The sequence below is a fragment of the Diabrotica virgifera genome, chromosome 4 (assembly GCF_917563875.1).
Source record: "Diabrotica virgifera virgifera chromosome 4, PGI_DIABVI_V3a".
NCBI lineage: Eukaryota > Metazoa > Arthropoda > Insecta > Coleoptera > Chrysomelidae > Diabrotica > Diabrotica virgifera.
The window spans coordinates 246,878,769-246,901,171 of NC_065446.1; the positions used below are offsets into that span (position 1 = coordinate 246,878,769).

Sequence of the window (22,403 nt, forward strand, 5' to 3'; positions counted from 1 at the left end):
TGAGTTAGAGACTTAAAAAGGCAAACACATTGTAAATTATATCACTTGAGAAAGGCACTCTGCCGAAACAGCTGTAGTCACATAGTTGTAAATAATAATTTTTGTGGAAGTATAGAAAACAAAAGTTTTCAGTGTTTTATTGTGAGATAAATAAAAGCGTTTAAAAATGCGCTATTGTATTAATTATACTATGTATTATTTACCAGGAAAAATTATAAGCATCGTACCTAGATAAATAACATCTCAACAACTTATTTAAACTTAGTAACGCGGTATTTACTGCGTAAATCTAATCTGAAGCAAATTGTGTTTACCTCGTTTCCTACAATTATAGAAAATTATAAGACACTATAAAGAGAAGCAAAAGTATGCAAATGAGCCGCGAACACACTAGTCGTAGTCGTCGAATAACTGGTCTAGTTGGCCTTGCCTTGTCCGTGTGCAGAGTCTTGAACTGATCTTTGTCAAAGCAGCACAAGTCAGTCGCGCATAAAACATAAATCTTTCCCTTCGATTCTCACATCTTGTTCTTTTTCGGTTTCAGGACAGTCACAGTCGCTGCAGGAATTGCACAAAAATCCCGCTGAAACGCAGATGTCAATGTTTTTAGATAAAATATACGCTAGAAACCTGTCGGAGGTTTTGCTGTTTTGCAATTTGATTAAAAATTGAGTTAGAAGGATGTTCCTCTTGAATGAAGAGGGCATTTTTGTAGAGTAAAAAGAAACAACAGTTGTTATTACGATGTTTTTCACCTATTTTATTTTTTCTTTTATATTTATTCGTCACAAACGTGAAGTTTCACGTAAATGAAGTTTTTATTATTATTACATAGGTCATTACAAACATTTTTTGAAAAAAAAAAGAATGTGTGTGTACTTTGTACGCACGTAAGAAGTTATACTTCTATTATATGATTATATGATTATAAACGAAATTAATATACTTTTTATTTATATTTTATTTAAATATTAAATTAATTTATACTTACTACTTCTCAAACATTTTTATTAAAACAGTGCCAAAAAACACATTAAAAATGCCACAAATGATTTCTGAACATTAATTGTCGGAAAAATTTTTAACTAAATACGTATTTTCTGAAAATAAAATTATATAATAAATATACTTACAATCATAAAATGTATAAAAAAAAAATAAAAAAATAAAAGTTTCTATTGGGATTCGAACCAACTTACCACGCGGCTGGTATTTGCGTTGTATTGGGATTCACCCGCATTAAAACTTCGCCACAGAGACAGCTTGTCATTATGTGCGAAGATCTTCTAACTAAACAGATTAACCTTTTGACATTTTTAACTTATGTAAATCAAATTATTTTGATTTTGAATTGAAATGATTTAGAATTGAAAAAATACAACAAAACATAGAGTAAGAAGACAATATATTAGGTGAATATTGATAGAAATTTTGATGGTAATCAAATTATGTAAATAAAAGTATTACATACTACTTATGTATTTTGGTAGGTTCAAGGTAGGTATCGGAGCCCGTATAACGACTAATAAATTTCGCAATCACTTGCGTCGTGCAAAGTGGCTATGTTCAAATATCATAACAAAATTTGATCAACTATTTATAAAACACTTACCAGTGAAAGATTCTTTAGCTTTGAATAAGCGAGATCTGCGGCACTCATACTAGGCACAGTTTGATGAGCTTTCACATTGGCATGCAACAATCATCTCTTCTATGTAAATAAGTCCAAAAATATAATATGAAAACTATTTAAAAAGGCAGTATAACCATTAACTAACTTTTTGTTTGTTGTTTCTCTTCCTACAAATTTTAAAACGCAACAAGCATACATTATAACCAAACCATGCACAGTCCCACAGCTGTGCCACAGCTGTCATATTGGATAATTTTTGTCATGTCATTTGAACATCCAATCAGAACAAAGTTATAATGCGCATGCGCCCGGTCGCTAGGTTTTCCCATATAAAATTTCACCGTCATTACGCCCGTAAAGAAGTATAACTTCAAAAATATTCTTCTTTTTCTTCCCCTTTATAAGCAATTCGGCTTGATCATTGGCGGATTAATACCTCTATGGAAGGTTGTCACTCCATCTATTGAGCGGACGGCCGATACTTCTTCTACCGATTGGTGATTTATCTCGTGCTATTTTGACCACAAGTGTCCTCCATTCTGGTTATGTGGTTGTTCCATTCCTTTTTTTCTATTTAGTGTCCATTCGTTTATACACTGTACGTTACATTGTCTTTTAATGTTCGCTCCTCTTTCGATCTCTCAGTGTATTTCCTGTAATTATTCTTCTCAGTACTCTCATCTCTGGCGTTTCCAGTAGTCTTTGTGTTGTGGCTGTATCGGGTCTTGTTTCTGATGCATATGTCATTATTGGTCTTACATTGGCTTTATAAATTCTTGACTTCATCTCAGTGTTAATATGTCGGTTTCGCCATATAGTGTTATTAAGGCATCCTGCCAATCTATTTGGTTTTTGTACTTGATTTCTCACTTCTTTGTCTAGGTCTCCGTAACTTGACATTGTAATTCCAAGGTATTTTACTTCCATTACTTGTTCAATACTGATACCATCAATTTCTATTTTGCATCTGATTGGTTCTTAACTGATTACTATTGTTTTGGTTTTCTGAGATGAAATTGTCATTTTTAATTCTTTTGCTCTTATGTTAATCTGTGGACTAATCTTTGCAGACTATCTTTGTATTGGGCTATTAATATTTCATCGTCTGCGTAGCAGAGTATTTTTACTTCTTTGTTTCCCATTCTATATCCTCTTCCTTTGTTGACGTTTTTGATGATTTCATCCATGATTAAATTGAAAAGTATAGGACTCAATGAGTCTCCCTGTCTTATTCCGCTGCCTATATCTATACTTTCTGTAAGTTGTCCATCTATTCTGACTTCCATTTTGTTGTTTTGGTAGATGTTCTCAATAGTTTTTATGATATCTAGAGTGGCTTCTCTCTTATACAGAAGATGGATTACATCTTTGAGTCTTACTCTGTCAAATGCTTTCTTTAAGTCAATCAGACATAGAAATGCTGGTCTATTATACTCTAGTGATTTCTCAGTAATTTGCTTTATGACAAATATTGCATCTGTACACGATCTTCTAATACGAAAACCCTGTTGTTCATCTGCTAAACTTATCCTCTGATTCATGACGTCTTGTAAGATTTTAGTTGTAAGTTTTAGGGTAGTATTTAACAAGTTGATACCTCTGTAGTTTTCTGGCTGCTTTTATCTCCTTTTTGAATAGTAGAATTAGTTTGCTTGTTCTCCATTCTTCCGGTATTTTATTGTGTTTTATGATTTTGTTAATTATTGTTGTTAATTGTTCTGTCATTGCTGCTCCACAATATTTCAGTAATTCGCTTGGTATTCCATCCTTACCTGCAGCTTTTCTGTTCTTCAGCTTTTCGAGTGTTTTTCGTACTTCCTGTGCACTTATATTAACATCTTCATTTGTGGTAATTTCTGGTGTTTTCGGTTCTACCATCATTTGTTCTTCCTCTGCATAGAGCTTTTTTAGATAGTCAATCCATGTATCATTTTCTATGTGTTTTGGTTCTATTAATTCCTATTTACCTCCGTTCTTTGACCTCTTATAAAGCGCCATATATTTCCTTTTGGAGACCACAAAAATCATGTTCCATTTCTTTCGAAAAACGTTCCCAGTGATCATTTTTATTCTTCTTACTACTGAATGTGTTTCGTTTCTTATAGTCTTATAATTATCGTATGCCTCTTGTGTTTTAGTAGCCACACAAACGCTACTGGGACTATACTTGAGGAATCCATCTTTATGATGAACTCATATATATTATGATGACACCAGAACTAAGCTTCAGTGAGAAGATTAACACAATTATACCATCTAGAAAACAAAAAGTAAGCAATAGTAATGGAGACAACATGGTTCACTGATGTATCTAAAACTGTCCATGGTACTGGATCAGGAGTCTTTGTTCATCAGGATTTTGTCGGGAATAACTGCATCATTTGACTTTCCTGAGCAATCTGAGCATCTTCCTGAGTAAAATACTAAGGAAGATATTTGGACCAACACATTGCAGCGATTACAAGCTAAACTGGCTTGGTCACTTAGAAAGAATGCCAGATAATTGAGCTGCGACAGTAATCCAGAGATGGAAGCCCCAAGAAAATGGAACAAGAGGAAGGCCCCGTAAAAGATGGATATATACGACGTAGAGGGGGTCTTAAAACCATGAACATCAGGCAGTGGCGAAGAAAAATATCCAACAGGGCAGAATGGAAGAACATTGTTAAGCAAGCCAAGACTCACAAAGGGTTGTAGCGCTATTAAAAGAAGAAGAACAAGACATTGTTAATAAAAACCACAAAAGTAGTATCGCTTCAAGCACTGTAACTCATACTCAGTAAATAATAATCCGAATGACATCGAATTTTGTCAGTATGGTTTTGAAGTTTAGGACTACCAAAATATCGTATGGAACACTCATATTGCCTTTCCCTTCGATTCTCACATCTTATTCTTTTTCGGTTTCAGAACAGTCACAGTTGCCGCAGAACAGAAAATACAGTGGAATTGCACTAAAATCCTGCTGAAACGCAGATATCAATGTTTTTAGATAAATATACGACTAGAAACTTGTCAGAGGTTTTGCTGTTTTGCAATTTGATTAAAAATTTAGTTACGACGATGTTCCCCTTGAATGAAGAGGGTTATGCTCGTGTTTTTTGTAAAGTTAAAATAAAGAACAGTTGTTATCACCATGCTCGTTCACTATTTTATTCTTTTTTATATTCCCTCATCACCAAAGTATCGCCTGACTGAAGTTTTTATTATTATACAGTCGAACCCGCTTATTGGAATAGCCTTCGTGCCAAACAAAACTATTCATATAACAGGGATATTCTAATAACCGATCATTGGTAGCTAAATAGTAGAAACATTTCGGGACATCAAATTTTTATTCCTTAAACCGGGATATTCTTATAACCGATATTCTAATAAGCGGGTTTGACTGTATTACGAAATAATAATAAAACATCATTCCGATATATGAATTTGACTATTTATTTTAATATTTGCATTTTTCTCTTTGTTTTGTGAATATCCCATTTTTATTGGTTTTCCATTTTGAAAAAAATGGGAAAACATTTTATTGTCTGTCTGTCCCAGAGAGTTGTAAACACAACTGCTCCGTCATTATACCAGGTAGAATGACAAGTGAGGTGTCGAATGAAAGCTTATAATCTAAGGAGGATATTAAAGATGAGAAATTTGACCGAGGACTTCCGGTTCCTGAGTTGCAATTGGCCGGCTGTCGTAAAGTCGTGGAAATAGGAAGATGAGAAATTCTCTTAGGAAGACGAGAATAAAAAATATATTATACTTCTGGTTAAATGATCATCGCGTACTGAAAAGTCGAGCCCGAATATTTATCTCCGGTTCCGGTTTTCATGTCATCTCCGGTTAAAAAGATAGGGCCGGAACTTTGGCAAAAATGACTCAAAATTAGTGAAATCGTATATCAATCGACGCAAAGTTACACTTGGTTACACGAAGAGTTCAAATATTAGGTTTGTTCTAGTCAGTTTCAAACGGTTTGAAACCATCAGGAACATGCGCATTTGTTTGATGGCGTTCAAGCAAACAGATTACTAGTTTGAAACTACTGGTCGGGCGTTCTAACGACAGTAAATTTTGATTTGGAAACTGGCGTCAAACGATCAAAAGAGTTTGCGGATTTTGTCAGGATTTTAAGTTTGTGCATTGCGCAGTGGAATTATTTGTTTGACGTTTACAAATTTTAAATAAAAGTAATAGGTTTTGACTATGTTACTTAACATTATTTACGTTTATAATATTAATTTTTAATATTTAGCATAAATCTTGAAAATTTGGATACTTATGAAAAAATGTATTTCAAATCTAACCTCAAAATTATAAATAAAAACCAACAATTTGACGTTGGTATTTTACTCCGATAAAAAAGCGTTCTAGCAAAAAACAGTTTGTTAACAGTTTGTGGATGGAACATGCGCAATAAAGCAGTACAATAATTTGGTGTCAAACCATACAAAACTACATGCTAGAACAAACCTATTGTCTTCTAGTTCTACTTCCAGTCACGTGGGTTAAGGTCCCCAACCATAATCTGTCAGGATTGAGCATAATATGTGCCTTCGAGCATATTTTATGCGAAACATCAGGTCTGGTGAACTAACATCATTATCAATTTTTAAGAAGTCCTCATATAGAAAAAATCTGCATCGACTTTAGCAGATATTTGTAAAATGGCCCATTGTTTTTCAGTCACAAGATTTCATTGTTTTCCAAGTCACAAGTCACAATATTCATTTTGTCCTCTGCTTCCTATTCTTCAGACTTTTTTTGGTCTCCATTGGATATAATGCCTCCAATGATAGATACCTGAAAATCATTTGTAAAGCCTTAAATTTTTTTGTGGGTGCTCCTTAATGAGTCCATGTTTCAGAATCGTAGAAAGGTTCTAGGAAAACAAATCATTTACATATAAAGGACGTTATTGCTTTCTGTATACATACTGTATATTCCAGTGTAGATAAAATTGAAACTAGACAACTAGTGTGGTATGGTCACGTGAAACGAATGAATGAAGATAGATGGCCAAAGAAAGCTTTAAATTACATACCACACCAAAGAAGAAGAAGAAGGGGAAGACCTTCAGTTGCCTGGGAAGAAAATGTACGGCACATCATGAAAGATAGAGCCATCAAAGAAGACGAATGGATGGACAGAAAACGATGGCGGTCGAAATGCGAGAAGCGGCAGAGGCTGTAGGAACCTCGCTGATAGATAGATATATAGATAGATATTGCTTTCTCATTTAAAAACCTTTAATCAGTGTGTCTATTTCTAAGCAACACACAGTAAGAATAACTACAAATATCTGGGAACCTGGGTAACAGAAAACAACGACCAAGGTAGAGAAATCAGGACACGCATCGAAATTGCAAGGAAAGCATTTATATAAATGAAAAAGATGTTTGTTAATCGAGACCTTCCTCTGGAGCTGAGAATAAGAGCCTTAAGATGCTACTTGTTCTCGACTTTGTTGTATGGAATAGTAAGCTGCACACTAAAAGTATGCAATATAAAGAAGTTGGGAGCATTTGAGATGTCGTGCTATGGAGGCTTCTGAAAATACCATGGATCCAACGAGTTACGAATGCAGAAGTGTTAAGAAGGCTACAAAAGGATTGTGAGGTGATAAAGAACATCAAAACAAGAAAGCTGGAATATTTGGGCCACATTACTAGAGGTGCGAAATATGAGATATTAAGGCTCATAATACAAGGCAAAATTAAGGAGAAAAGATCCATAGATAGAAGAAGAATTTCCTGGCTGAGAAACTTAAGAGAGTCATATACTTACCGCTCAGTAGATCTTTTAATAGTAGCCGCCAATAAGGTACAAATAGCTGTGATGATAGAGGAGGTTGGCTATCATAACAGAAGAAGATCTACCAGAAGAAGAATCAGTGTGCTTTGTCAGTGTTGACTTACGAAGCAGAAACATTGACCATGGCAAGAAGAACAGTGCAAAGGATCCGTGCGGCTTAAAGGGCGATGGAGGGTGTTATGTTGGGCATTTCACTCCGAGACAAGATCCCAATTCGCCAGCTACGACAATGGTCAGGAGTGGCTGATGCTGTTGAGAGAATAGCAATACTGAAGTGGAACTGAACAGGTCACGTGGGTCATGACAGTCGTGGAAATGACAGATAATAGATGGACAAAGCGGATACTGGAGTGGAGACCAAGAGATAATGTCTACCGAAACAGAGGTCGTCCACCAACACGTTGGATTGACGATCTAAAACGTTGCCATAGGAATTGGATGTAAGAGGCACAGAATCGAAACAGATGCAAAATTATGAAGAAGATATGTGTTCAGCACTGGACAAGCGAAGATTTAATGAAGAGATTTTTCTCTAAAGAATAATTAAAAAAAATAATTTATCATGAGAGAACAGACAGTATTAATTTCACTCACTGGATTGTAATTGTAATGCGTACAATTGAGTCATACAGATAGAATACCAAAAGTCAAACATTGGTGAGCTACGACAAAAATAAATACTCCATTTTCAGCAACTGCATCCACCACCCTTTTAGACCAGGACTAATCTGTAAAAAAACGTGTATTTTTTTATGTGAGAGGTGGCATTCGGATTCTTGCAGATAAAGTTAGGTGACACCTTCAGTAATAATAATTGACTTTATGCTCCTTCTCAAATATGATCGGAACATTAATAAAAAAATTTAAATATTTAAAAATTTTGAAAAACATCGATTTTTTTCTGCTTTCTTTGCTTATAACTTTAAAACGGTTCGTTTTGGAACAAAGTCGTACAGAAATAAAATAAAGATAATTGAAATTTTGTATGATATAAGACTGGTCAAAAATGTCAAGGTATTACCTTTTCTGCAATATAGCAATAAATACAAAATAAGGAGGCAAAATACGCCTGTTGTTATTCAATGTTTCTTAACCACTTTGGTGGCACTTAGAATCTTAGTAATTCGCTTAGAAAATTTTTATAACTTACTTAAATAGTCTATTTTTAAAAAATTTCATTAAAATCGACCTAATAGATTTTGCATAATAAATTTGCAATGTAACTGTTTTTAAAAAGTTCAAATTTTTTAAAATCTTTCTGAACAAAAAGTAGACTATTTAGAAGTTGGCTAATTTTTTTACATAAAGAGGTGCTCTAACTATTTAATACACTTTACAGAATTAAAATCGGATTATTTAAGGGGCCTCAGCAATGTTTTAAAATCATAAACAATTTTTTGGCTTATAAACAAATAGCTTTGTTAAATAATTAAAAAATTAATTTTTAGTAATGCAAATAATTAAAACTGGTATAATTTGACTTAAACTTTCAAATGCTGTCAGCAGAATTGCTATTTTATTTTTTAATCAAAAGTTATTCTCGTTCAAAAATTGAAATTTTTCGATTTTTTGAATGTTCCACCGCGTTTATCTCGAAAACTATGCATCCTACGAAAAAACTGGTAAGAACATTTTTTGCTTAGAATTACCCAAGAAATCTTTTTGCGAAAAATCGATGTTATGTAATTCCTTAAGTTCTTTTTTTATAACAATCTAATCGATATCCGGATCAACTGTTATCCAAAAAAATCCAAAAAATATAAAAAATAAACATTACATACAATGTTAATTTTTCAACTAGAAGCACTATCTAACAAACCACAGCCAGTGTCAGAATCCAATAAAGACTAAAAGCAAAAAGGTATAAATTTTAGAGTAAGCTGCACCCCAGATAGATACATGTCAATACACGCCGCCACTGACAGGAGCATATTATTGATCTGGGGTGGGCGAGAGGTGGCCATACAGAGGGGGGCACGGCATTACGCGCGCACACCTCCCATAATGTCCCTGTTGGCCCTGGACTGATCACCACGGGCCATTACCGACCCCTATAGATCCCCTTCCCCGCCGCCACAATCCCGTTTGCCTCTGGCACCGCTACTAAACATTACATTACATGCCACTATTTACAGAAAAACTACCGAGCTTTCCGTTTTATAGATCAAAGGGATGTGTATTTTGTGTATTGTCAATTGGGAGTGTATGGAGAGCTTTTGTCATTACCGTTCTCTGTTTTCGAGTTAGAAAAATTTTATGTCCATTAAACATTAGCCACTTTCAGAGCGCACCATTATTATTGGAATTTACAATGTAAAAGGGACAATCATTAGAGATTTAAAAAACTTTAAACATCGAAGTAAAAAGCTTCTGTTGTAATTACTATAACTATTTAATTAAAAATTATATTAAAATTAAAATGGATTACAACAGTTTTTCAGAACGAACGTTTTCGGAATTATCACGCCATCTTCAGTGAATTTTGAAGTACCTGTTATAACACTATTAACACGTTGCCGCGACAAAAATATATGTTACGACGAAATTGACCCGGTAGTTATAATGGAAAATAGAATTTGACAAGATGTTGATATGTCATATAAGGGGATGTAACGTGTTACACAATTTGAAGGACATGTCCTCGGTTGCTCAGTAACGGAAAAGATATGGGGGTGGTTCTTAACGGGGTGTTATTAATATTCTCTTATTAGCTTAGAAACAAAAAAAAAATAGAAAAATCAAATAAGAATATCAAATAAAAAGAAATAAAATATTGGGCACCACTGGTTTCCTTATGGGGACCAAAAATATACAAAAATAGAAATATTAAAAGAAAAGATAGCTAAATCAAAAATTAAACAAAAACATAGTCAATACAAAATATATAAAATACTTATGGCGTGACTTACCTTATCTATGTCCTTACTAATGCAAATCTTTGTTGTTCTTACGAAACAAGAGAAAGAGAAAAGACAATAATAAAATTGTATTTTGCAAATCAAACATTATTTATTGAAACAAAATAAAAGAGAGGTCATTTTTACCAAAAAAAAATTAAAGAGTTTACAAAAAAGATAACGCCTTGTATACTAGTTCTGTATCTTCTCTTGGTTGGTTTTTAAAAGTCCAAGGCACAGTTACACTTCACTAAATGTCACATTACAAAGGAATAGATACATGAACAGTACATCAATGGTTACTTCCATAGTTTATAGAAAAATTCAGCATTTATTTCTTAAAACAAATTGGCACTACTTGAACAAAAAATTGAAGAACTCATTAGTTCTTTAGTATATTAAACGGGATCAAAAAAATACAAAAGCAACTCCATGCTTTAACTGCAATGTTGGAAACTACTAACACAAAAAAACTTCTAACTATCTTCTGAAAAATTCCTGAATAAATTCTGACTGCATGTAAGAAAAATTATACCAATAGTGGTATGATAATATCGACATCCGCCTAACCGTAGCGAAAATGCCGAAGTCCATGTTGTAAACCGCCATGTATACCGGGCTGAGCTAAGCTACAAGCATTAGCCAGCCGGCCGAAGAAAAAAAAAACTTGCAACTACATTCTAAACGAACTTCACTTGATATGTTCAGGAATAGAACTCTTCAACTTCCCAAACGTGACTTCTCTACAGCTCAAACGTGACTGACTTTTTCTCCCGTCCCAATTCAAGACAAGATTCCTTCTTAAACACAGAAATTACCTCCCATTCTGGCAATCACCAGATAGTTATCCAATTAAAAGAAACCAAATATTTCCTCTACCAATAAAATAGCCAGGATATGTTACTAAGTCACAGCCCACTAAACTTGTAAATCTTCTTTTGACGAATCCAAACCATAGAGCCAGATCAGCCTAGGCTCTCCTGATTCCCACAGAAGTGCAATCATCGCACATCACCAGCTGCAATAGTCTGAAGTACCTCTTATCAACAAAAACTCAGACTCTAGTCTCGAAAAATCATTAAATCTTTTTGATAATTCGCCGAAGATAAACAAATTCCTTACTTGACTGGGCAAACGAAAAATATATCATATATACAGACCGTGGGATATAAAAAAATAATTTCGCGGTATTACACATGCGTTTAATTTATTCGTCACTACAGGATCGGACCTGATATATTTATACGACGATAAAAACATATCCATGCAACAACTCAATACAATTACTGAAACGGATTTAGCATACAGGGTGAAACGATAGTATTAGGGATTCGAAAACGTTAGTGATTTTTGCACCCGTTACACTGTGCTAATAACCGCAATACCAAACAGTAATTGGGTTTAAATTATTGATTACATACTTAAAAGTGCTAAAAAATTAAATGACATAAAATCGATGAAAATGGTTATAACTATCTGGGGGCAGTATATATGTCTCTAATCGAAATAGCAGTTACATCTGTCTTGGTCTACAATAGCCTGTCAACTTAATTGCAGACCACGACAGATAATGGCTATTTCGAGTAGGGACACATACTGTTCCCGGATAGTTATTTCATTTCCGTCGTTTAACCTTCGGATGACCAAGGGGGTAAATTTTGACCCCAATGCATGATTTTATTTAATAAATGCAGAAATATTTTTAATTTTAAACTCATTATTTTTTTATTTGACTTTAATATCATTCTAGATACCGTCATATTTTGTAATAAAAAAAAATTCCCTATATTTTACAAAAAAAAAATATTTTCTGAATTTGGGGTCAAAGACGAACTCCCTTGGCCTTCTATGTTCCAATTTTATTATTAAGGCAATACCGTCTATTATGTGGAATTGTACGTAAGAAACATTCCAATATTGAAAAAAATTGTTTGTTAAACCTGTGGTGACGTAAATTTAGTGTATATTTTAAAATTTCTTTAGTTCCAAGTTCAGAATGATGACTCCTGTTTTTGTTTAATTTTAATTAAAAATGTTTTACTAATGTTTATTTATCATTTATTGATACAATAGTAACATTAAAATTACGAATACATTATTTTATGTCTTAAAACAACTTCATTTTTTTTTTGTCAATTGTCATTTTTGACTGGGGGTCATTTTTTACCGCCGTTGGTCATCCGTGTAACAAAGAAAGGTTGGTCATCGGAAGGTTAATTTAATACTTTTAGGTATGTAGTCTTCAATTTAAACCCAACCATTGTTTGGTTTTGTGGTTATTAGCGCAAATACTTCAAAGTACACTGAAGACGGACTGATAAGTCCGAAAATGATTGGCACACCTTTTGTAATTCATTTTGATTTTTCGTTCTGAACAACTATTGTAATCCGTTTTGATTTTAATTTAATGTTTAATTAAATACTTATAACAATTACCACAGAAGTTTTTGTATTATCTCTATACATATTATCTTTATTATCAATGTTAGCCTTTCATATCGCTGTCCCCTCATTACATGTCCTAGATATTCTTATCCTAGAACTTTCTTATTAGTTTTATTGTGTTTATTATTTCGTATTCTTTAATTCTTTGCCCATTTCTCACAACACGTTCTTTTCTGTGTCCGTGTCATTCTAAGCATCCTTGTCTAACACCACATTTCAAATGACCGTAGCTTATTTATTTGTTCTTGCTTTAGTGTCTAGCTTTCAGGTCCATATTGTACTATCGGAACCACAGAATAATTGGAGAAGTTGAAAAGTTTAAAAATCTGTCTGCTGGATACATGATACCTTATCCATGGACAGACCATGTTCCAAATGAAGAAGTTTTAAGACTATGAATATGAATAAAGATCGTGAACTTATAGCATTGTATAATTAGACCAGTGTGTAGATAATCAATTCTTATAGATATTAAAAAACGGAAAACATATCATCTTGAACAGTGATGGGCAAAGTACGGCCCGCGGGCCAACTCCGGCCCGTGAAAGTATTTAATCCGGCCTGCCGAGGATTCATCGACATGGATAGTATACACATATATTATTGTGTATCAATTTATCAATCAAAGATAGAATACAAATTATATTTTTTTATATAACGCGGGCACATAAATTTGATACACCCTGTATATTGATTTTTTTTTGAGTGAATTTGATGGCCTTGGCCGAGCCAATTAGCCAGACATTTTGTTATTTTAAAAAACAAACAAATTTGATTTTTCAATCAGAGGAATTTTTTCTGTACTTCTAACTCTAAATACATAACAAACTAACATTATTATCTACAATTATTATTTATTTTTATACAATTATTTTTTGTAAATTTTTATTTTTTTTTGTATTTTTTGTTGCATGTTTTTATATTGTTAATTTGTTTTTTTTTATTATTTTTTTTATTGTTATTTTTTATAAATTGTTTTTTTTTACTACGCTAAGACGTAAACCCGATTCGTCCTCGCGGAGGTTTACATCTTCTTAGTTTTTTTTTCTTTTTTTTTTGTTGCTTTTTTTGAATATTTAATGTTTTAATTGTATGTTTTTAAATATTTAATTTATTAGAAGTTAGTTTGCATGTAAGTGGATTTCTCCTTTAATGAGTTTTTCGAGGAAGAATTAAAGACTTTTGTGAATAATTAAAGTGAAAGGAAGATTTATTTAGGATTATAATGTAAAAAGATTGTTTATTACGGGAAAGGTAGAATCTACAGGTAGAGGTAATTATTAGTTTCTAGAAAAATAGTTTAAAAGAAAGTTTGGAATTTTAATCTCTTTTTGTTTAACCCCGAGTAAATGTTGTAGAATTCCCCGAAAGTAATTATGATGATAGGAATATTTTTGAAAGAATGACTGTTTGTTTTCGAATGAAATGAGAGGAAGGTGGAGAGATAAATGTTTCTGATTGGCTAGGCAATTTGGAATGGGGAGAGAGAAGCTTGAAAGTTGAGACAGTTTGAGAAAGAAAAATTATTATGTTATTGGCATCGCTGAAGAGCAGTCAACGTTTTCGTGGATAGTTAGATAGCAAGTACCAGTGGTTGTTTGATAGTGGAGAATAGAGCTGGAAAGTGGAACGAGAGACAGATCAAATTGAGACGAAATACCTCTTTGATACTGTATTATTGTGAGAAGGAGAGGAGAGAATTTTTGGAGTCTGTTTGAATCGAGTACTGGTTAAAAGGGGCCTGGCTCGTTGGAGAATTGGTGCTGGTATGCTGATAGATTTGAAGCTTGAGAACGGAGAGGATTTTGATGGGTAGCCTAACATAGTCAACGAGGGAGAGCTGTTTTGGGTCAAGAGAAGACATCAGAGTGAGTGAAGCAAAAGGTCAGTCAATTTATGTGAAAGATATTTTTATGTTCGGAAACTAAAATTTTGAGTAAAAGCATATGAATTAAAATTCCAATATTTCAAAAAGTAAATAGGAAGTATAGGTAATTTTGCGAATACCTAAATTTGTTTGTTTAGCTTGTTTTATCAAAGTCATCGGGAACACACCGATAAATTATTATTTTAACTAGAATAAATTTAAGTGGTAAAAATTTCATTCGGACAGCTGTGTCCACAGGTTTTAAATTTGATCGATTTTTAGAGTATTGATTTTGATAATAAAAGACAATTCTGTATGCTTATTTTATATTTCTATTTAATTCCCTTTCCTAATATTTTTTCCCGATTAGAACCAACTAAGAGATACTGAAACCACGAGAGAAGATAAGTATAACATAAGATGATTTAGATATTTTTTTTATTATAAAAAGGCACCCTGAGATTTTTTCTTAATTTTTTTGTATGATCTGCGACAATTGGATAATTGATTAAATAATTAATTGGAGTAATCAAATAAAGATTAATTGATATTAAAGTAATGAAAAGTAAATCATAACAATATATAGCTTTAACACAAAATGCATTTTTGCTATAATTCTGGCCCTGCTACACTTGAACTCTGCAGCCCCTTATTAAACAAGTTTGCCCACCACTGATCTTGAACGTCTATGCAGACACAAGAAATATATCTTCCTTCATCTAATACTAATGGAAGCAAAAATAGAAGGAAAACGTGGTCCTTACAAGCGACAAATGCCTCAGCTTCGTATCATCAAGGATTGGATGGACAGGACTAGACCTCAAAGCCCTAATGAGAAACCCTAATAAGCAGAGGATAGAGATGAATTTGCAGAAGTCATGCCAACCTCGATTAGAGAAGAGACGGCACGTAAAGAAGAAGTTGAAGGATAATACAATCCAGTAATGATACGGGTTACGTTATATTATGACAACAGTGGAAGACGGGGTATAAAGGATGCTGAGAAGAATTACTTTAAGCATTACTGTATTTTAAAGCAGCAAACATTTCTTAATCTGCTGAGAAGATCTGTTACAAAAAGATTTGATACTGGAGGTATAAAATGAATATTAATATATTTTACAATATAAAATACCAAAAAAATAGTTAATCTCTCTTTATCTTATCTCAGGGGTTTACAGTTGGTTCACAGAGGGGGATCCTGGTTAATTCTGAGCATTAAAACAACCTATAACTACTAAATATTTATTGAACATAAAATAAAAACAGAAAATGAAGCAAAATATAAGGAAAATGTAATGAGTATTGAACTATTAAGAATATTAAATATAAAATACTTTAAAGACTTAAAAAGACCCTAACTTATCATTTACAATACACCTTTGTTACCTTGCACTATAGAAAATATGAATATAAAATACTATAATTGAAAAACAAAAATGCACTCTGAATAGTAAAATGTATGACCTACGTTAAGCAAGAATCAGATATCAGTAACCATACTATATTAATATTATGATTACCAAATATAATGTGAACAATTTATACCATGAAGTGTCAAATACCTACTCTTGCAAGTCTACCTGTGGAATTAACTAAGTACAATAAAATATACCCTGTATGTACTCTGTTAATAGATTAATACCCCCGTATAGCGCTATATTCAGGTGTACAATGAGGGTAACAGGAAGGACTTAGATCTGAACAAAATGGTAGGTATAGACACAGTATAGGATATATGGTTTCTATAACAATGGAGGTTATGTTGCTATTGGTACCGACTTATCTCTGTTCTTGCTTAATGGTCTAGTAGCTGGGTGTTCCAGTGGTGGTGACTCTGGTTACACTAGGTGCTGGTTACTAGCTGTTTTCCAGGTGTTAGGACAGCCACTAGTCGCCAAGTTCTGTCCCCAAGAAATTGGCCTACCAAGGATAGAAAACAAAACTATCAGTAGGGACAAGACAGGAGAAACACAAAAGACTATACGCCTAATAACAGTTTTAACCTGAGTTGTTAGGTGGCCAACAGGTAGGGGTTGTTACAGGACCTTTCCTCAACCGCGGATGATGGACAAGACTAGGAAAGACACAGGACATTAGACCAAGCGTACAACAACGACCAAAACTATTGATTATAGTATAATCTTCTAAGATACTCACGTGTCTCAAGTTGGGGTTATGTCACAGTAACTAACCCAAAATTATTCATCCGCTCACAAAATCTATAGTTTTAAATCCGTCTTAGACAAGGTTTTTCGTAAATCCAAACTATTTTATGGCGGATGAATCTGGATTAGCAAAATACAACTTAATTTTGCAATGCCGAGCACTGTCGTCAAGACAAAAGCAATTCATTGACAGATAGGATGTCATCCGTCTTCCCTTATGTCATTCGATTCCAAAGCGAACATCGAAGCACGAAACCACGGTTGACTTAGTCACGTGACAAGAACCTACACAAAGACTAAGTCAGAAAAAATAGCGGTACACACATTTCTATGTTCTCAGACATTCCTAAAACAACTCAACAGACTCATTTTGAGAACGAAACCAACTATTTTATAAGAACTACCATAGGCGTGCCCAGGGGGGTTTTGAAGTATTTAAATGTCTTGTGAAGGTTGCATAAAAAACCGTAACAGATCGGTGTTGTAAACTGGAGAATTCAAGCAAGGAACAGAGTAGAACGGCGAAGGAAGCTTGAAAAGGTCGAGGTCCTGGACTGTAGCACCGTAATGATGATTTTATGATGATGATGAATGAGATATGCCGCATACCTGTTCTTATTTCAATTTTTATGAATGTTAATATATTTTCGGGAGTGGGTTTGAATCCCCCAAACTCCCCTGTATACGCTCTGAGCTTCGCTGGTGTCGCTCCTAGCGGATTAGTAATGCAACTTTCACCGGTAATTTTTAAATTTATTATTTAATTGTTATCGCTTAATATTTACAACGCAAAAAAGTAATTAAATTGTAATCGATTTTTTTAAGATTTTGCTAATCATTTTGACGTTCTATTGATGAAATATTAATTTCTTACTTCGGATACTTTCACAATTATCGTGTAGATGGCGCTAAGATTAATAGATTAATTTATAATTACATATTACGAAACATTAAAAAAACTTAAATTCAGTATTTAAAACGTAAGTATATTTAAGGTAAAAATATATACCACAGCTTTGACCAACTAATATTTTTTATAATTAATGTTTTTGTTTTTAATTTTAAATGAATCACTTTGACATTTATGTCAAATTTCCAGTAAACGTTTACAGACTTGTCACTACTGTCGCTCGCGAATTTTTAAATATCCCCTCTACGTACGAGCTCACCGCGTATACTCTTGTGGTTTCTGCACCTACGTTGTTATCACATCTCAAATCCTAAGTATAACTTCCCATATTTTATTGAAAAGTGCTATTAGGATGTCAACCTAAGTCAGGACCTGTGCCTGCTTCTATTTACTTTAATTAATAATTCATTTTTGGCATAATTCCTTCTTCCAAGGAAGCGACAAGGGTAACCTCACCACGTGGATGGGGTCTCTTATTCCTTAAACGTTAAACACGACCTGGTCCTTTAATAAAACATGATGTTAATTAATTTCTTAATTCCGTTATTCTTTGTTAAAGTGTCAAACAGTTTCAAAAGTTCATTTTGATTAATTGTGATTTTTAATCGTGATACGAGAGTTTATTTAATGAAAAAGTCTATAAAAGTAATATTAAAATGAAATTTGCAAGCAAATAATTATAGGACTTGAAAATAGAAAGCGGTTGATGTATTCTGAAATTGACAGTTTATTTTTGTAATTACATAATATATTTGGGATTTGTTGGGAGCTCCAACTGGACGGTTAGAGAAACTTGACATAATTAATATCTGAAAATTTAGCATGAGTTTTTAAATACTTCCAACGATTCTAAAATATTTAGAGTCTAATACCACTTCCGGGTATACCATACCGGAAGTTGACTAAAACTTCCTTGTAATTATTATATTTCCGTATATTATTAAATATTACGATCATTTGCTTGTACTTTTTTTCGTAGTATACTACGAATATACATTTTTTAATATTAAATATTTTTAATATTTAACAATCCAAATTGTTAAATAAACTATATAATTTGTTTTTCCTTTTTTTAGGGTTTTATAATAATATTTAAGGTAATTTTTATTGCAAGACAAATATATATGATTAATATAATATACTTCTTTAATAAATTTAATAAATAATTTTTTTTCCTATAAGTATTTATACTTTATAGGAAATATTTATTAGTTTATCAACCTATAAGATGACTTAGTGGCAAAACTTAGTGGTTACTTTGGCAAAACACTCGTGTAAATGATTTTGATTTAACGTTTAGAACTGTGAGATCAAATGATAAAATGAATTGTTTTCCTTGAGTTATCGTCCATCTTTGAAATTTTGAGCGCCCTCTGTCGGAATTTAATTTTGCGAATAAACAGAGTTATCTTTAAGAAAAACTCCTCGACTGCAAATTGTTTGATCTATTTATATTTCGACCGCAATTTTATGAACTTGTTGAGTTGAAATAAAATTAATCACGCCATTTCCGTTGTCAAGAAAAAGGTTATCGTGAGATTTCTCGACGATTTTGATAAGATGAACCTGTTGCCGCTACGTCATTTACTTTTCACGGCAGAACAAATTTTCGCAATCGCAAATCGCGTGGATGAGGAAGGTCATTGACATACCGGCCGGCAAGAACAGCCACACCATGCACCATGATCATATTTCGAGCTACATTGGCACCATCGCAAACTTGAGCAATCATATCGTTAAAGAGCAGTGACGTAGACGATAACAGACAAGAGAAATAATAATACCTTCCAAATCCAGATCGATAAAAACAATTTAGTAATTGAAAACAGAGTATTCAGAGAAGGATTCAGTTATTTTGTAGGCAAGACACAAACAATGACTTATTCCCAAATCCAAACAATCAAAAACAATCCAAATTATTCGTATCCTATGCATTTATGTATTTTCAACTCATTTAATGTATTTTTAACATACGGTATGATGCAAATATATGGAATACATTCACATACATACAATTACATTCACATTTATTTCAGTAATAACAAAATATTATTAAGACGTGTCAATTTCAACTTTTGAATGGCCAACAATTGCCTTATTTTATATGTCTTGGACAGTCGCGGGTCCAGGGAGGGGCGATGGGGCGATCGGCCTCCCCTCTCAAACCAAGTGATTTAATTTTTTTTAATTATATGTAAAGATTATAAAAACATTCATTTAATTTTATAGAAATTTAGCCAATCGGCCCCCCTCTTAACAATGCTGGATCCTCCACTGCTTGGACATTATGTCATCTGTATTGGCGGAATGACGTAATCCATGATTTTTTAAATACAGGTCACGTGACAGTGGGGCACCTTATTTGAAAGATCTCCCAATCCCTAAGATCCCTATTGCAACCATGCAATTATTTAAATATCTATTTCTACAGGGTTAATCAAAACTGTAGGTATATTAATACAATTAACTCATAATAAATGTTTATTAAAATACAATCAAATTATAAGAAATGTTAATCATGCAATGAGAAAGACGATCGGTAAATTCTTTCATAACGTTTGCGATGACTTCAGGAGTTATTTTTGCAATTTCCGACGAATGATGGATGATGCGCTTCTTTAAATTTTCTACATTATTCCGTTGACTTTGGCGACCATTTTATAGATGCCCTTGTATATATACCTAGACCTTGTAGCTTGTTATTTTTGTAGAAATAACTGCCCTAAAATTTTGATTGTGCTGTACCAAGGTATGCTTATACTATCTCGTAAACTGTTTATAGTACGTCTAACTACGCTGTATTTCGGGTTCCCCTCTGATTAATTTCGTGTATGTCGTCTAGTTAAAAAGTACGAGTACTTCTGCTGTGTCACCGACTTAGTATTATGCTGGGCCAGGGGGCCACAGTAACATCTAATGCCGTTAATTAACGCATTATTTGCATTACTGAGATGACAAATAATGCGTTAATTAACGGCATCAGACGTAACTGTGGCCCCAGCATTAGAAACACAGCCGCGCTTTCTTTCTCGAAGTACATATTAAAAATGTTTATATTAACATTTAGTAAGTTACATTAGTAGGTATCAATTTACCACTAAGTTGTTGTCACTTGTTTCGTTCAATATGAAGTTATATTATATTGAATATATTACGAGTATGATTTACTAACCAAAATGCTTCGGTTGAAAAATTGTTGTCCATGCCAATCAATATTCATTTTTGAAAATTTAAATAGTAATGATTTTCCTTTTTTTTTAAGAATCACCTAATTTTATTTTTACGGCTACTTTTTGACTGTGACCTTGTTATCATTGTATTCTCCTATATACTATACACCAGTCAATGGGAGCAAGAATAGGATATTACCTCCAACATCTATCCTACTGCATGGATTTTAATGAAATTTACCCTAGTCTACCCTATGCCGATGTACGCTTTTATCTTGAGGGTGGTTCCACCCCTTCTCGGGGGTGGAATATTTCTTGGTTAATATATCCACGGAAGTGGCTAGAGAACCTAATTCTAAGCAAAAGCTGTTTTATAATTTTTTTTGAAAACTCAATGTTTTTTAAGTTATTCGTGGTTGAAAATTGGCCATTTTCATTGAAACATAACACCATTTCCAACGGTTTTTTGCGAATACCTTAAAAACTATGGATCGGACTAAAAAACTAAATAAATCATTTTTGTAGCTTATAAAAAAACAAAGAGATTAGTTCCTTCGTAAATCTTCTAGTTATAATACAAAAAAGAGATATGGTAGGTGAAAAGAGATTGTTTTTTTTTTGGTCCATGCTCAATTCGTTGTTTCAACTTGAAATAACGAAGAAACGGTCGATTTTAAGATTTAAACTAAGCGATATAAGCTGCAAAAACATTTATAACTAATGTATTTTAAGAAAACATGAGTGTATTTAACCCCTTATCCAGCAGAATTTGAATGCATCATTTTACTTCTACGATACTTTTTATTGTAATGTTATTTCTATTCAAAAAGTTGGACGGGTTTAAAATGAATGATTTTTGAAAAAAAAATAAGATTAATTTATAGAGCACATTTTTAAATTTTCTTAAAAATCTTATTTTTCTACATGTAACTTGAAAATGATAAGAAATACAATATTGAAAAACAATAACAAAATTTTTATCTAACAAAACCCTACATTTTTGTGTGGTACTTATCTTTTTTCGCATCTTTTATAATTTTCGAGTTACATGGAGAAAAAGGAAGATTTTTAAAAAAATTTAAAAATGCGCTCTATAATTTATTCTTAATTTTTTCAAAAACTATTTATTTTAAACCCTCCAACTTTTTGAACATAGAAATAACACTATAATAAAAAGTATTGTAGAAGGAAAATTATGCATTTAAATTCTGATGGATGAGGGGTTAAATATACCTACTTCTCAATTTGTCTTAAAATACATTAGTCATCAATTGTTTTGCAACATCTCTCTTAGTTTGAATGTAATCGACATTTAATATTGCTCCTTTCAAAGGTCTTTTCAAGCACTACAAAAGGTATTGGTAGCATTATACACCTAAAATCGACCGTTTCTCTTTTATTTCAAGTTGAATACACCAATTTGAGCATGCACCAAAAAACAAACTCTTCTAACCTACCATATCTCTTTTAGTATTATAACTAAAAGATTTATGAAGGAACGA

The 22,403-nt window shown here is 32.9% G+C and overlaps 1 protein-coding gene across 2 annotated transcripts in view; it reads left to right on the forward strand.

Annotated features, from left to right (window-relative positions):
* LOC114334316 (nucleolar protein 4) overlaps positions 1-22,403 on the forward strand; it is a 621,666-nt gene that overhangs the window by 531,545 nt on the left and 67,718 nt on the right. The window lies entirely within an intron of this gene.